Raw genomic sequence first — 14,768 nt, forward strand, 5'->3', positions numbered from 1 at the left:
TGAAATGTTTGCAAAGTCAGGTGAGGTGTTTAATTATCTTTTCCTTAGTTTGCTCTTCCACAAGCGATCACCAGGAGATTGCTGGCAGTCGATTCTGCGAAGGATTCCATAGTGTAGTGGTTGTCATGTTTGCCGCATGCGAAAGGTCCCCAGTTCGAAACTTGGTGGTAACAGCTGGTGGCTTTTTCCAAAATTGCTTAAGTAGGGATCTGTTGCTTTCTTCGTCAACACTACAAAGGCCTTCTGCCAAGCCGAGTTAAAAGAACGGTGGATCGTAATAAAGTTTCTGTTGTGTAGTGGTCATCTCGTTCGCCTAACACGCGAAAGGTCCTCGGTTCGAAACCGAGCAGAAACAGTGTTTCTCCTTCGTGGGTAAACATGAACTGTTTGCAAAGTCAGTGGAGGGATTTAGTTATCTTTCCTTTATTCGTTTTACAGCAAGCGATGACCAGGAGATTGCTGGCTGTGTACTTTTTGCAAGTTTCCATAGTGTAGTGGTTATCACGTTCGCCTTACACGCGAAAGGTCCCCAGTTCGAAACTGGGTGGAAACAGCTACTGGCTTTTTCCAAATTTGCTTAAGCCAGGCTCTGCTGCATTCTTAGTCAACACTACAAAGGCCTCTTCTGCCAAGTAGTGTTAAAAGAAGAGAGGCTCCCCGTCAGGTTTCTGTAGTGGTCCTCACGTTCGCTTTACACACGAAAGGTCCTCTGTTTCAAACTGAGCGGAAACAGCTTTTTGCCTTGGACGTAAAACATTAATTGTTTGCATCGTCAGACGAGAGATTTAGTAATCTTTTCCTTTATAGGTTTTTCAACAAGCGATCACCACAAGATTGCTGGCTGTCTTCTCTGCACAAGTTTCTGTAGTGTAATGGTTATCACATTCACCTCACATACGAAAGGTCCCCAGTTTAAAACTGTGCTGATACAGCTGTTGGCTTTTTCCAAAATTGTTTAAGTGGGGATCTACTGCTTTCTTCGTAAACAATACAATTGCCTTCTGCCAAGTGGATTTACCGAACAGAGACAGTGTTTCTCTTTTGTGGGAAAACATGAAATGTTTGCAAAGTCAGGTGAGGTGTTTAATTATCTTTTCCTTAGTTCGCTCTTCTACAAGCGATCACCAGGAGATTGCTGCCAGTCATCTCTGCACGGGATTCCATAGTGTAGTGGTTGTCACGTTCGCCTCATGCGAAAGGTCCCCAGTTCGAAACTGGTTGGCAACAGCTGGTGGCTTTTTCCAAAATTGCTTAAATAGGGATCTGTTGCTTTCTTCGTCAACAATACAAAGGCCTTCTGCCAAGCCGAGTTAAAAGAACGGTGGGTCGTAATAAAGTTTCTGTAGTGTAGTGGTCATCACGTTCGCCTAACACGCGAAAGGTCCTCGGTTCGAAACCGAGCAGAAACAGAGTTTCTCTTTTGTGGGTAAACATGAACTGTTTGCAAAGTCAGGGGAGGGATTTAGTTATCTTTTCCTTTATTCGTTTTACAGCAAGCGATCACCAGGAGATTGCTGGCTGTGTACTTTTGCAAGTTTCCATAGTGTAGTGGTTATCACGTTCGCCTCACACGCGAAAGGTCCCCAGTTCGAAACTGGGTGGAAACAGGTACTGGCTTTTTCCAAATATGCTTAAGCCAGGCTCTGCTGCATTCTTAGTCAACACTACAAAGGCCTCTTCTGCCAAGTAGTGTTAAAAGAAGAGAGGCTCCCCGTCAGGTTTCTGTAGTGGTCCTCACGTTCGCTTTACACACGAAAGGTCCTCTGTTTCAAACTGAGCGGAAACAGCTTTTTGCCTTGGACGTAAAACATTAATTGTTTGCATCGTCAGACGAGAGATTTAGTAATCTTTTCCTTTATAGGTTTTTCAACAAGCGATCACCACAAGATTGCTGGCTGTCTTCTCTGCACAAGTTTCTGTAGTGTAATGGTTATCACATTCACCTCACATACGAAAGGTCCCCAGTTTAAAACTGTGCTGATACAGCTGTTGGCTTTTTCCAAAATTGTTTAAGTGGGGATCTACTGCTTTCTTCGTAAACAATACAATTGCCTTCTGCCAAGTGGATTTACCGAACAGAGACAGTGTTTCTCTTTTGTGGGAAAACATGAAATGTTTGCAAAGTCAGGTGAGGTGTTTAATTATCTTTTCCTTAGTTCGCTCTTCTACAAGCGATCACCAGGAGATTGCTGGCAGTCATCTCTGCACGGGATTCCATAGTGTAGTGGTTGTCACGTTCGCCTCATGCGAAAGGTCCCCAGTTCGAAACTGGGTGGCAACAGCTGGTGGCTTTTTCCAAAATTGCTTAAATAGGGATCTGTTGCTTTCTTCGTCAACACTACAAAGGCCTTCTGCAAAGCCGAGTTAAAAGAACGGTGGACCGTAATAAAGTTTCTGTAGTGTAGTGGTCATCACGTTCGCCTAACACGCGAAAGGTCCTCGGTTCGAAACCGAGCAGAAACAGTGTTTCTCCTTCGTGGGTAAACATGAACTGTTTGCAAAGTCAGGGGAGGGATTTAGTTATCTTTCCTTTATTCGTTTTACAGCAAGCGATGACCAGGAGATTGCTGGCTGTGTACTTTTTGCAAGTTTCCATAGTGTAGTGGTTATCACGTTCGCCTTACACGCGAAAGGGTCCCCAGTTCGAAACTGGGTGGAAACAGCTACTGGCTTTTTCCAAATTTGCTTAAGCCAGGCTCTGCTGCATTCTTAGTCAACACTACAAAGGCCTCTTCTGCCAAGTAGTGTTAAAAGAAGAGAGGCTCCCCGTCAGGTTTCTGTAGTGGTCCTCACGTTCGCTTTACACACGAAAGGTCCTCTGTTTCAAACTGAGCGGAAACAGCTTTTTGCCTTGGACGTAAAACATTAATTGTTTGCATTGTCAGACGAGAGATTTAGTAATCTTTTCCTTTATAGGTTTTTCAACAAGCGATCACCACAAGATTGCTGGCTGTCTTCTCTGCACAAGTTTCTGTAGTATAATGGTTATCACATTCACCTCACATACGAAAGGTCCCCAGTTTAAAACTGTGCTGATACAGCTGTTGGCTTTTTCCAAAATTGTTTAAGTGGGGATCTACTGCTTTCTTCGTAAACAATACAATTGCCTTCTGCCAAGTGGATTTACCGAACAGAGACAGTGTTTCTCTTTTGTGGGAAAACATGAAATGTTTGCAAAGTCAGGTGAGGTGTTTAATTATCTTTTCCTTAGTTCGCTCTTCTACAAGCGATCACCAGGAGATTTCTGGCAGTCATCTCTGCACGGGATTCCATAGTGTAGTGGTTGTCACGTTCGCCTCATGTGAAAGGTCCCCAGTTCGAAACTGGGTGGCAACAGCTGGTGGCTTTTTCCAAAATTGCTTAAATAGGGATCTGTTGCTTTCTTCGTCAACACTACAAAGGCCTTCTGCCAAGCCGAGTTAAAAGAACGGTGGGTCGTAATAAAGTTTCTGTAGTGTAGTGGTCATCACGTTCGCCTAACACGCGAAAGGTCCTCGGTTCGAAACCGAGCAGAAACTGAGTTTCTCTTTTGTGGGTAAACATGAACTGTTTGCAAAGTCAGGGGAGGGATTTGGTTATCTTTTCCTTTATTCGTTTTACAGCAAGCGATCACCAGGAGATTGCTGGCGGTGTACTTTTGCAAGTTTCCATAGTGTAGTGGTTATCACGTTCGCCTCACACGCGAAAGGTCCCCAGTTCGAAACTGGGTGGAAACAGGTACTGGCTTTTCCCAAATTTGCTTAAGCCAGGCTCTGCTGCATTCTTAGTCAACACTACAAAGGCCTCTTCTGCCAAGTAGTGTTAAAAGAAGAGAGGCTCCCCGTCAGGTTTCTGTAGTGGTCCTCACGTTCGCTTTACACACGAAAGGTCCTCTGTTTCAAACTGAGCGGAAACAGCTTTTTGCCTTGGACGTAAAACATTAATTGTTTGCATCGTCAGACGAGAGATTTAGTAATCTTTTCCTTTATAGGTTTTTCAACAAGCGATCACCACGAGATTGCTGGCTGTCTTCTCTGCACAAGTTTCTGTAGTGTAATGGTTATCACATTCACCTCACATACGAAAGGTCCCCAGTTTAAAACTGTGCTGATACAGCTGTTGGCTTTTTCCAAAATTGTTTAAGTGGGGATCTACTGCTTTCTTCGTAAACAATACAATTGCCTTCTGCCAAGTGGATTTACCGAACAGAGACAGTGTTTCTCTTTTGTGGGAAAACATGAAATGTTTGCAAAGTCAGGTGAGGTGTTTAATTATCTTTTCCTTAGTTCGCTCTTCTACAAGCGATCACCAGGAGATTGCTGGCAGTCATCTCTGCACGGGATTCCATAGTGTAGTGGTTGTCACGTTCGCCTCATGCGAAAGGTCCCCAGTTCGAAACTGGGTGGCAACAGCTGGTGGCTTTTTCCAAAATTGCTTAAATAGGGATCTGTTGCTTTCTTCGTCAACACTACAAAGGCCTTCTGCAAAGCCGAGTTAAAAGAACGGTGGGTCGTAATAAAGTTTCTGTAGTGTAGTGGTCATCACGTTCGCCTAACACGCGAAAGGTCCTCGGTTCGAAACCGAGCAGAAACAGAGTTTCTCTTTTGTGCGTAAACATGAACTGTTTGCAAAGTCAGGGGAGGGATTTGGTTATCTTTTCCTTTACTCGTTTTACAGCAAGCGATCACCAGGAGATTGCTGGCTGTGTACTTTTGCAAGTTTCCATAGTGTAGTGGTTATCACGTTCGCCTCACACGCGAAAGGTCCCCAGTTCGAAACTGGGTGGAAACAGGTACTGGCTTTTTCCAAATTTGCTTAAGCCAGGCTCTGCTGCATTCTTAGTCAACACTACAAAGGCCTCTTCTGCCAAGTAGTGTTAAAAGAAGAGAGGCTCCCCGTCAGGTTTCTGTAGTGGTCCTCACGTTCGCTTTACACACGAAAGGTCCTCTGTTTCAAACTGAGCGGAAACAGCTTTTTGCCTTGGACGTAAAACATTAATTGTTTGCATCGTCAGACGAGAGATTTAGTAATCTTTTCCTTTATAGGTTTTTCAACAAGCGATCACCACAAGATTGCTGGCTGTCTTCTCTGCACAAGTTTCTGTAGTGTATCGGTTATCACATTCACCTCACATACGAAAGGTCCCCAGTTTAAAACTGTGCTGATACAGCTGTTGGCTTTTTCCAAAATTGTTTAAGTGGGGATCTACTGCTTTCTTCGTAAACAATACAATTGCCTTCTGCCAAGTGGATTTACCGAACAGAGACAGTGTTTCTCTTTTGTGGGAAAACATGAAATGTTTGCAAAGTCAGGTGAGGTGTTTAATTATCTTTTCCTTAGTTCGCTCTTCTACAAGCGATCACCAGGAGATTGCTGGCAGTCATCTCTGCACGGGATTCCATAGTGTAGTGGTTGTCACGTTCGCCTCATGCGAAAGGTCCCCAGTTCGAAACTGGGTGGCAACAGCTGGTGGGTTTTTCCAAAATTGCTTAAATAGGGATCTGTTGCTTTCTTCGTCAACACTACAAAGGCCTTCTGCCAAGCCGAGTTAAAAGAACGGTGGGTCGTAATAAAATTTCTGTAGTGTAGTGGTCATCACGTTCGCCTAACACGCGAAAGGTCCTCGGTTCGAAACCGAGCAGAAACAGAGTTTCTCTTTTGTGGGTAAACATGAACTGTTTGCAAAGTCAGGGGAGGGATTTAGTTATCTTTTCCTTTATTCGTTTTACAGCAAGCGATCACCAGGAGATTGCTGGCTGTGTACTTTTGCAAGTTTCCATAGTGTAGTGGTTATCACGTTCGCCTCAGACGCGAAAGGTCCCCAGTTCGAAACTGGGTGGAAACAGGTACTGGCTTTTTCCAAATTTGCTTAAGCCAGGCTCTGCTGCAATCTTAGTCAACACTACAAAGGCCTCTTCTGCCAAGTAGTGTTAAAAGAAGAGAGGCTCCCCGTCAGGTTTCTGTAGTGGTCATCACGTTTGCTTTACACGCGAAAGGTCCTCGGTTCCAAACTGAGCGGAAACAGCTTTTTGCCTAGGACGTAAAACATTAATTGTTTGCATCGTCAGACGAGAGATTTAGTAATCTTTTCCTTTATAGGTTTTTCAACAAGCGATCACCACGAGATTGCTGGCTGTCTTCTTTGCACAAGTTTCTGTAGTGTAATGGTTATCACGTTCACCTCACACACAAAAGGTCCCCAGTTTTAAACTGTTTTGAAACAGCTGTTGGCTTTTTCAAAAATTGTTTAAGTAGGGATCTACTGCTTTCTTCGTAAACACTACAAATGCCTTCTGCCAAGTGGATTTACCGAGCAGAAACAGAGTTTCTCTTTTGTGGGAAAACATGAAATGTTTGCAAAGTCAGGTGAGGTGTTTAATTATCTTTTCCTTAGTTTGCTCTTCCACAAGCGATCACCAGGAGATTGCTGGCAGTCGATTCTGCGAAGGATTCCATAGTGTAGTGGTTGTCACGTTCGCCTCATGCGGAAGGTCCCCAGTTCGAAACTGGGTGGCAACAGCTGGTGGCTTTTTCCAAAATTGCTTAAATAGGGATCTGTTGCTTTCTTCGTCAACACTACAAAGGCCTTCTGCAAAGCCGAGTTAAAAGAACGGTGGACCGTAATAAAGTTTCTGTAGTGTAGTGGTCATCACGTTCGCCTAACACGCGAAAGGTCCTCGGTTCGAAACCGAGCAGAAACAGTGTTTCTCCTTCGTGGGTAAACATGAACTGTTTGCAAAGTCAGGGGAGGGATTTAGTTATCTTTCCTTTATTCGTTTTACAGCAAGCGATGACCAGGAGATTGCTGGCTGTGTACTTTTTGCAAGTTTCCATAGTGTAGTGGTTATCACGTTCGCCTTACACGCGAAAGGGTCCCCAGTTCGAAACTGGGTGGAAACAGCTACTGGCTTTTTCCAAATTTGCTTAAGCCAGGCTCTGCTGCATTCTTAGTCAACACTACAAAGGCCTCTTCTGCCAAGTAGTGTTAAAAGAAGAGAGGCTCCCCGTCAGGTTTCTGTAGTGGTCCTCACGTTCGCTTTACACACGAAAGGTCCTCTGTTTCAAACTGAGCGGAAACAGCTTTTTGCCTTGGACGTAAAACATTAATTGTTTGCATTGTCAGACGAGAGATTTAGTAATCTTTTCCTTTATAGGTTTTTCAACAAGCGATCACCACAAGATTGCTGGCTGTCTTCTCTGCACAAGTTTCTGTAGTATAATGGTTATCACATTCACCTCACATACGAAAGGTCCCCAGTTTAAAACTGTGCTGATACAGCTGTTGGCTTTTTCCAAAATTGTTTAAGTGGGGATCTACTGCTTTCTTCGTAAACAATACAATTGCCTTCTGCCAAGTGGATTTACCGAACAGAGACAGTGTTTCTCTTTTGTGGGAAAACATGAAATGTTTGCAAAGTCAGGTGAGGTGTTTAATTATCTTTTCCTTAGTTCGCTCTTCTACAAGCGATCACCAGGAGATTGCTGGCAGTCATCTCTGCACGGGATTCCATAGTGTAGTGGTTGTCACGTTCGCCTCATGTGAAAGGTCCCCAGTTCGAAACTGGGTGGCAACAGCTGGTGGCTTTTTCCAAAATTGCTTAAATAGGGATCTGTTGCTTTCTTCGTCAACACTACAAAGGCCTTCTGCCAAGCCGAGTTAAAAGAACGGTGGGTCGTAATAAAGTTTCTGTAGTGTAGTGGTCATCACGTTCGCCTAACACGCGAAAGGTCCTCGGTTCGAAACCGAGCAGAAACTGAGTTTCTCTTTTGTGGGTAAACATGAACTGTTTGCAAAGTCAGGGGAGGGATTTGGTTATCTTTTCCTTTATTCGTTTTACAGCAAGCGATCACCAGGAGAAGAGAGGCTCCCCGTCAGGTTTCTGTAGTGGTCATCACGTTTGCTTTACACGCGAAAGGTCCTCGGTTCCAAACTGAGCGGAAACAGCTTTTTGCCTTGGACGTAAAACATTAATTGTTTGCATCGTCAGACGAGAGATTTAGTAATCTTTTCCTTTATAGGTTTTTCAACAAGCGATCACCACAAGATTGCTGGCTGTCTTCTCTGCACAAGTTTCTGTAGTGTAATGGTTATCACATTCACCTCACATACGAAAGGTCCCCAGTTTAAAACTGTGCTGATACAGCTGTTGGCTTTTTCCAAAATTGTTTAAGTGGGGATCTACTGCTTTCTTCGTAAACAATACAATTGCCTTCTGCCAAGTGGATTTACCGAACAGAGACAGTGTTTCTCTTTTGTGGGAAAACATGAAATGTTTGCAAAGTCAGGTGAGGTGTTTAATTATCTTTTCCTTAGTTCGCTCTTCTACAAGCGATCACCAGGAGATTGCTGGCAGTCATCTCTGCACGGGATTCCATAGTGTAGTGGTTGTCACGTTCGCCTCATGCGAAAGGTCCCCAGTTCGAAACTGGGTGGCAACAGCTGGTGGCTTTTTCCAAAATTGCTTAAATAGGGATCTGTTGCTTTCTTCGTCAACACTACAAAGGCCTTCTGCCAAGCCGAGTTAAAAGAACGGTGGGTCGTAATAAAGTTTCTGTAGTGTAGTGGTCATCACGTTCGCCTAACACGCGAAAGGTCCTCGGTTCGAAACCGAGCAGAAACAGAGTTTCTCTTTTGTGGGTAAACATGAACTGTTTGCAAAGTCAGGGGAGGGATTTAGTTATCTTTTCCTTTATTCGTTTTACAGCAAGCAATCACCAGGAGATTGCTGGCTGTGTACTTTTGCAAGTTTCCATAGTGTAGTGGTTATCACGTTCGCCTCACACGCGAAAGGTCCCCAGTTCGAAACTGGGTGGAAACAGGTACTGGCTTTTTCCAAATTTGCTTAAGCCAGGCTCTGCTGCATTCTTAGTCAACACTACAAAGGCCTCTTCTGCCAAGTAGTGTTAAAAGAAGAGAGGCTCCCCGTCAGGTTTCTGTAGTGGTCATCACGTTTGCTTTACACGCGAAAGGTCCTCGGTTCCAAACTGAGCGGAAACAGCTTTTTGCCTAGGACGTAAAACATTAATTGTTTGCATCGTCAGACGAGAGATTTAGTAATCTTTTCCTTTATAGGTTTTTCAACAAGCGATCACCACGAGATTGCTGGCTGTCTTCTTTGCACAAGTTTCTGTAGTGTAATGGTTATCACGTTCACCTCACACACAAAAGGTCCCCAGTTTTAAACTGTTTTGAAACAGCTGTTGGCTTTTTCAAAAATTGTTTAAGTAGGGATCTACTGCTTTCTTCGTAAACACTACAAATGCCTTCTGCCAAGTGGATTTACCGAGCAGAAACAGAGTTTCTCTTTTGTGGGAAAACATGAAATGTTTGCAAAGTCAGGTGAGGTGTTTAATTATCTTTTCCTTAGTTTGCTCTTCCACAAGCGATCACCAGGAGATTGCTGGCAGTCGATTCTGCGAAGGATTCCATAGTGTAGTGGTTGTCACGTTTGCCGCATGCGAAAGGTCCCCAGTTCGAAACTTGGTGGTAACAGCTGGTGGCTTTTTCCAAAATTGCTTAAGTAGGGATCTGTTGCTTTCTTCGTCAACACTACAAAGGCCTTCTGCCAAGCCGAGTTAAAAGAACGGTGGATCGTAATAAAGTTTCTGTAGTGTAGTGGTCATCTCGTTCGCCTAACACGCGAAAGGTCCTCGGTTCGAAACCGAGCAGAAACAGTGTTTCTCCTTCGTGGGTAAACATGAACTGTTTGCAAAGTCAGTGGAGGGATTTAGTTATCTTTCCTTTATTCGTTTTACAGCAAGCGATGACCAGGAGATTGCTGGCTGTGTACTTTTTGCAAGTTTCCATAGTGTGGTGGTTATCACGTTCGCCTTACACGCGAAAGGTCCCCAGTTCGAAACTGGGTGGAAACAGCTACTGGCTTTTTCCAAATTTGCTTAAGCCAGGCTCTGCTGCATTCTTAGTCAACACTACAAAGGCCTCTTCTGCCAAGTAGTGTTAAAAGAAGAGAGGCTCCCCGTCAGGTTTCTGTAGTGGTCCTCACGTTCGCTTTACACACGAAAGGTCCTCTGTTTCAAACTGAGCGGAAACAGCTTTTTGCCTTGGACGTAAAACATTAATTGTTTGCATCGTCAGACGAGAGATTTAGTAATCTTTTCCTTTATAGGTTTTTCAACAAGCGATCACCACAAGATTGCTGGCTGTCTTCTCTGCACAAGTTTCTGTAGTATAATGGTTATCACATTCACCTCACATACGAAAGGTCCCCAGTTTAAAACTGTGCTGATACAGCTGTTGGCTTTTTCCAAAATTGTTTAAGTGGGGATCTACTGCTTTCTTCGTAAACAATACAATTGCCTTCTGCCAAGTGGATTTACCGAACAGAGACAGTGTTTCTCTTTTGTGGGAAAACATGAAATGTTTGCAAAGTCAGGTGAGGTGTTTAATTATCTTTTCCTTAGTTCGCTCTTCTACAAGCGATCACCAGGAGATTGCTGGCAGTCATCTCTGCACGGGATTCCATAGTGTAGTGGTTGTCACGTTCGCCTCATGTGAAAGGTCCCCAGTTCGAAACTGGGTGGCAACAGCTGGTGGCTTTTTCCAAAATTGCTTAAATAGGGATCTGTTGCTTTCTTCGTCAACACTACAAAGGCCTTCTGCCAAGCCGAGTTAAAAGAACGGTGGGTCGTAATAAAGTTTCTGTAGTGTAGTGGTCATCACGTTCGCCTAACACGCGAAAGGTCCTCGGTTCGAAACCGAGCAGAAACTGAGTTTCTCTTTTGTGGGTAAACATGAACTGTTTGCAAAGTCAGGGGAGGGATTTGGTTATCTTTTCCTTTATTCGTTTTACAGCAAGCGATCACCAGGAGATTGCTGGCGGTGTACTTTTGCAAGTTTCCATAGTGTAGTGGTTATCACGTTCGCCTCACACACGAAAGGTCCCCAGTTCAAAACTGGGTGGAAACAGGTACTGGCTTTTCCCAAATTTGCTTAAGCCAGGCTCTGCTGCATTCTTAGTCAACACTACAAAGGCCTCTTCTGCCAAGTAGTGTTAAAAGAAGAGAGGCTCCCCGTCAGGTTTCTGTAGTGGTCCTCACGTTCGCTTTACACACGAAAGGTCCTCTGTTTCAAACTGAGCGGAAACAGCTTTTTGCCTTGGACGTAAAACATTAATTGTTTGCATCGTCAGACGAGAGATTTAGTAATCTTTTCCTTTATAGGTTTTTCAACAAGCGATCACCACGAGATTGCTGGCTGTCTTCTCTGCACAAGTTTCTGTAGTGTAATGGTTATCGCATTCACCTCACATACGAAAGGTCCCCAGTTTAAAACTGTGCTGATACAGCTGTTGGCTTTTTCCAAAATTGTTTAAGTGGGGATCTACTGCTTTCTTCGTAAACAATACAATTGCCTTCTGCCAAGTGGATTTACCGAACAGAGACAGTGTTTCTCTTTTGTGGGAAAACATGAAATGTTTGCAAAGTCAGGTGAGGTGTTTAATTATCTTTTCCTTAGTTCGCTCTTCTACAAGCGATCACCAGGAGATTGCTGGCAGTCATCTCTGCACGGGATTCCATAGTGTAGTGGTTGTCACGTTCGCCTCATGCGAAAGGTCCCCAGTTCGAAACTGGGTGGCAACAGCTGGTGGCTTTTTCCAAAATTGCTTAAATAGGGATCTGTTGCTTTCTTCGTCAACACTACAAAGGCCTTCTGCAAAGCCGAGTTAAAAGAACGGTGGGTCGTAATAAAGTTTCTGTAGTGTAGTGGTCATCACGTTTGCCTAACACGCGAAAGGTCCTCGGTTCGAAACCGAGCAGAAACAGAGTTTCTCTTTTGTGGGTAAACATGAACTGTTTGCAAAGTCAGGGGAGGGATTTGGTTATCTTTTCCTTTATTCGTTTTACAGCAAGCGATCACCAGGAGATTGCTGGCTGTGTACTTTTGCAAGTTTCCATAGTGTAGTGGTTATCACGTTCGCCTCACATGCGAAAGGTCCCCAGTTCGAAACTGGGTGGAAACAGGTACTGGCTTTTTCCAAATTTGCTTAAGCCAGGCTCTGCTGCATTCTTAGTCAACACTACAAAGGCCTCTTCTGCCAAGTAGTGTTAAAAGAAGAGAGGCTCCCCGTCAGGTTTCTGTAGTGGTCCTCACGTTCGCTTTACACACGAAAGGTCCTCTGTTTCAAACTGAGCGGAAACAGCTTTTTGCCTTGGACGTAAAACATTAATTGTTTGCATCGTCAGACGAGAGATTTAGTAATCTTTTCCTTTATAGGTTTTTCAACAAGCGATCACCACAAGATTGCTGGCTGTCTTCTCTGCACAAGTTTCTGTAGTGTAATGGTTATCACATTCACCTCACATACGAAAGGTCCCCAGTTTAAAACTGTGCTGATACAGCTGTTGGCTTTTTCCAAAATTGTTTAAGTGGGGATCTACTGCTTTCTTCGTAAACAATACAATTGCCTTCTGCCAAGTGGATTTACCGAACAGAGACAGTGTTTCTCTTTTGTGGGAAAACATGAAATGTTTGCAAAGTCAGGTGAGGTGTTTAATTATCTTTTCCTTAGTTCGCTCTTCTACAAGCGATCACCAGGAGATTGCTGGCAGTCATCTCTGCACGGGATTCCATAGTGTAGTGGTTGTCACGTTCGCCTCATGCGAAAGGTCCCCAGTTCGAAACTGGGTGGCAACAGCTGGTGGGTTTTTCCAAAATTGCTTAAATAGGGATCTGTTGCTTTCTTCGTCAACACTACAAAGGCCTTCTGCCAAGCCGAGTTAAAAGAACGGTGGGTCGTAATAAAATTTCTGTAGTGTAGTGGTCATCACGTTCGCCTAACACGCGAAAGGTCCTCGGTTCGAAACCGAGCAGAAACAGAGTTTCTCTTTTGTGGGTAAACATGAACTGTTTGCAAAGTCAGGGGAGGGATTTAGTTATCTTTTCCTTTATTCGTTTTACAGCAAGCGATCACCAGGAGATTGCTGGCTGTGTACTTTTGCAAGTTTCCATAGTGTAGTGGTTATCACGTTCGCCTCACACGCGAAAGGTCCCCAGTTCGAAACTGGGTGGAAACAGGTACTGGCTTTTTCCAAATTTGCTTAAGCCAGGCTCTGCTGCAATCTTAGTCAACACTACAAAGGCCTCTTCTGCCAAGTAGTGTTAAAAGAAGAGAGGCTCCCCGTCAGGTTTCTGTAGTGGTCATCACGTTTGCTTTACACGCGAAAGGTCCTCGGTTCCAAACTGAGCGGAAACAGCTTTTTGCCTAGGACGTAAAACATTAATTGTTTGCATCGTCAGACGAGAGATTTAGTAATCTTTTCCTTTATAGGTTTTTCAACAAGCGATCACCACGAGATTGCTGGCTGTCTTCTTTGCACAAGTTTCTGTAGTGTAATGGTTATCACGTTCACCTCACACACAAAAGGTCCCCAGTTTTAAACTGTTTTGAAACAGCTGTTGGCTTTTTCAAAAATTGTTTAAGTAGGGATCTACTGCTTTCTTCGTAAACACTACAAATGCCTTCTGCCAAGTGGATTTACCGAGCAGAAACAGAGTTTCTCTTTTGTGGGAAAACATGAAATGTTTGCAAAGTCAGGTGAGGTGTTTAATTATCTTTTCCTTAGTTTGCTCTTCCACAAGCGATCACCAGGAGATTGCTGGCAGTCGATTCTGCGAAGGATTCCATAGTGTAGTGGTTGTCACGTTTGCCGCATGCGAAAGGTCCCCAGTTCGAAACTTGGTGGTAACAGCTGGTGGCTTTTTCCAAAATTGCTTAAGTAGGGATCTGTTGCTTTCTTCGTCAACACTACAAAGGCCTTCTGCCAAGCCGAGTTAAAAGAACGGTGGATCGTAATAAAGTTTCTGTAGTGTAGTGGTCATCTCGTTCGCCTAACACGCGAAAGGTCCTCGGTTCGAAACCGAGCAGAAACAGTGTTTCTCCTTCGTGGGTAAACATGAACTGTTTGCAAAGTCAGGGGAGGGATTTAGTTATCTTTCCTTTATTCGTTTTACAGCAAGCGATGACCAGGAGATTGCTGGCTGTGTACTTTTTGCAAGTTTCCATAGTGTAGTGGTTATCACGTTCGCCTTACACGCGAAAGGTCCCCAGTTCGAAACTGGGTGGAAACAGCTACTGGCTTTTTCCAAATTTGCTTAAGCCAGGCTCTGCTGCATTCTTAGTCAACACTACAAAGGCCTCTTCTGCCAAGTAGTGTTAAAAGAAGAGAGGCTCCCCGTCAGGTTTCTGTAGTGGTCCTCACGTTCGCTTTACACACGAAAGGTCCTCTGTTTCAAACTGAGCGGAAACAGCTTTTTGCCTTGGACGTAAAACATTAATTGTTTGCATCGTCAGACGAGAGATTTAGTAATCTTTTCCTTTATAGGTTTTTCAACAAGCGATCACCACAAGATTGCTGGCTGTCTTCTCTGCACAAGTTTCTGTAGTGTAATGGTTATCACATTCACCTCACATACGAAAGGTCCCCAGTTTAAAACTGTGCTGATACAGCTGTTGGCTTTTTCCAAAATTGTTTAAGTGGGGATCTACTGCTTTCTTCGTAAACAATACAATTGCCTTCTGCCAAGTGGATTTACCGAACAGAGACAGTGTTTCTCTTTTGTGGGAAAACATGAAATGTTTGCAAAGTCAGGTGAGGTGTTTAATTATCTTTTCCTTAGTTCGCTCTTCTACAAGCGATCACCAGGAGATTGCTGGCAGTCATCTCTGCACGGGATTCCATAGTGTAGTGGTTGTCACGTTCGCCTCATGCGAAAGGTCCCCAGTTCGAAACTGGGTGGCAACAGCTGGTGGCTTTTTCCAAAATTGCTT

General features: G+C 44.0%; 1 protein-coding gene and 21 non-coding genes across 22 annotated transcripts in view; all 22 read left to right on the forward strand.

Annotated features, from left to right (window-relative positions):
- Positions 1-14,768, forward strand: part of ldb2b (LIM domain binding 2b) — a 158,018-nt gene that overhangs the window by 82,664 nt on the left and 60,586 nt on the right. The gene's annotated exons all lie outside the window — the stretch shown is intronic.
- trnav-uac (transfer RNA valine (anticodon UAC)) lies at positions 481-553 on the forward strand. The gene has a single exon. It is a non-coding gene; the product is annotated as a tRNA-Val (tRNA).
- Positions 1,337-1,409, forward strand: trnav-aac (transfer RNA valine (anticodon AAC)). The gene has a single exon. It is a non-coding gene; the product is annotated as a tRNA-Val (tRNA).
- trnav-cac (transfer RNA valine (anticodon CAC)) lies at positions 1,535-1,607 on the forward strand. The gene has a single exon. It is a non-coding gene; the product is annotated as a tRNA-Val (tRNA).
- trnav-aac (transfer RNA valine (anticodon AAC)) lies at positions 2,391-2,463 on the forward strand. Its single transcript has one exon. It is a non-coding gene; the product is annotated as a tRNA-Val (tRNA).
- trnav-uac (transfer RNA valine (anticodon UAC)) lies at positions 2,589-2,662 on the forward strand. Its single transcript has one exon. It is a non-coding gene; the product is annotated as a tRNA-Val (tRNA).
- Positions 3,446-3,518, forward strand: trnav-aac (transfer RNA valine (anticodon AAC)). The gene has a single exon. It is a non-coding gene; the product is annotated as a tRNA-Val (tRNA).
- On the forward strand, positions 3,644-3,716 carry trnav-cac (transfer RNA valine (anticodon CAC)). The gene has a single exon. It is a non-coding gene; the product is annotated as a tRNA-Val (tRNA).
- trnav-aac (transfer RNA valine (anticodon AAC)) lies at positions 4,500-4,572 on the forward strand. Its single transcript has one exon. It is a non-coding gene; the product is annotated as a tRNA-Val (tRNA).
- On the forward strand, positions 4,698-4,770 carry trnav-cac (transfer RNA valine (anticodon CAC)). The gene has a single exon. It is a non-coding gene; the product is annotated as a tRNA-Val (tRNA).
- Positions 5,752-5,824, forward strand: trnal-cag (transfer RNA leucine (anticodon CAG)). Its single transcript has one exon. It is a non-coding gene; the product is annotated as a tRNA-Leu (tRNA).
- On the forward strand, positions 6,608-6,680 carry trnav-aac (transfer RNA valine (anticodon AAC)). Its single transcript has one exon. It is a non-coding gene; the product is annotated as a tRNA-Val (tRNA).
- trnav-uac (transfer RNA valine (anticodon UAC)) lies at positions 6,806-6,879 on the forward strand. The gene has a single exon. It is a non-coding gene; the product is annotated as a tRNA-Val (tRNA).
- On the forward strand, positions 7,663-7,735 carry trnav-aac (transfer RNA valine (anticodon AAC)). The gene has a single exon. It is a non-coding gene; the product is annotated as a tRNA-Val (tRNA).
- Positions 8,528-8,600, forward strand: trnav-aac (transfer RNA valine (anticodon AAC)). Its single transcript has one exon. It is a non-coding gene; the product is annotated as a tRNA-Val (tRNA).
- Positions 8,726-8,798, forward strand: trnav-cac (transfer RNA valine (anticodon CAC)). The gene has a single exon. It is a non-coding gene; the product is annotated as a tRNA-Val (tRNA).
- On the forward strand, positions 9,780-9,852 carry trnav-uac (transfer RNA valine (anticodon UAC)). The gene has a single exon. It is a non-coding gene; the product is annotated as a tRNA-Val (tRNA).
- trnav-aac (transfer RNA valine (anticodon AAC)) lies at positions 10,636-10,708 on the forward strand. The gene has a single exon. It is a non-coding gene; the product is annotated as a tRNA-Val (tRNA).
- Positions 11,690-11,762, forward strand: trnav-aac (transfer RNA valine (anticodon AAC)). Its single transcript has one exon. It is a non-coding gene; the product is annotated as a tRNA-Val (tRNA).
- trnav-cac (transfer RNA valine (anticodon CAC)) lies at positions 11,888-11,960 on the forward strand. The gene has a single exon. It is a non-coding gene; the product is annotated as a tRNA-Val (tRNA).
- On the forward strand, positions 12,942-13,014 carry trnav-cac (transfer RNA valine (anticodon CAC)). The gene has a single exon. It is a non-coding gene; the product is annotated as a tRNA-Val (tRNA).
- trnav-uac (transfer RNA valine (anticodon UAC)) lies at positions 13,996-14,068 on the forward strand. The gene has a single exon. It is a non-coding gene; the product is annotated as a tRNA-Val (tRNA).

The sequence above is a fragment of the Garra rufa genome, chromosome 6 (assembly GCF_049309525.1).
Source record: "Garra rufa chromosome 6, GarRuf1.0, whole genome shotgun sequence".
Lineage (NCBI taxonomy): Eukaryota > Metazoa > Chordata > Actinopteri > Cypriniformes > Cyprinidae > Garra > Garra rufa.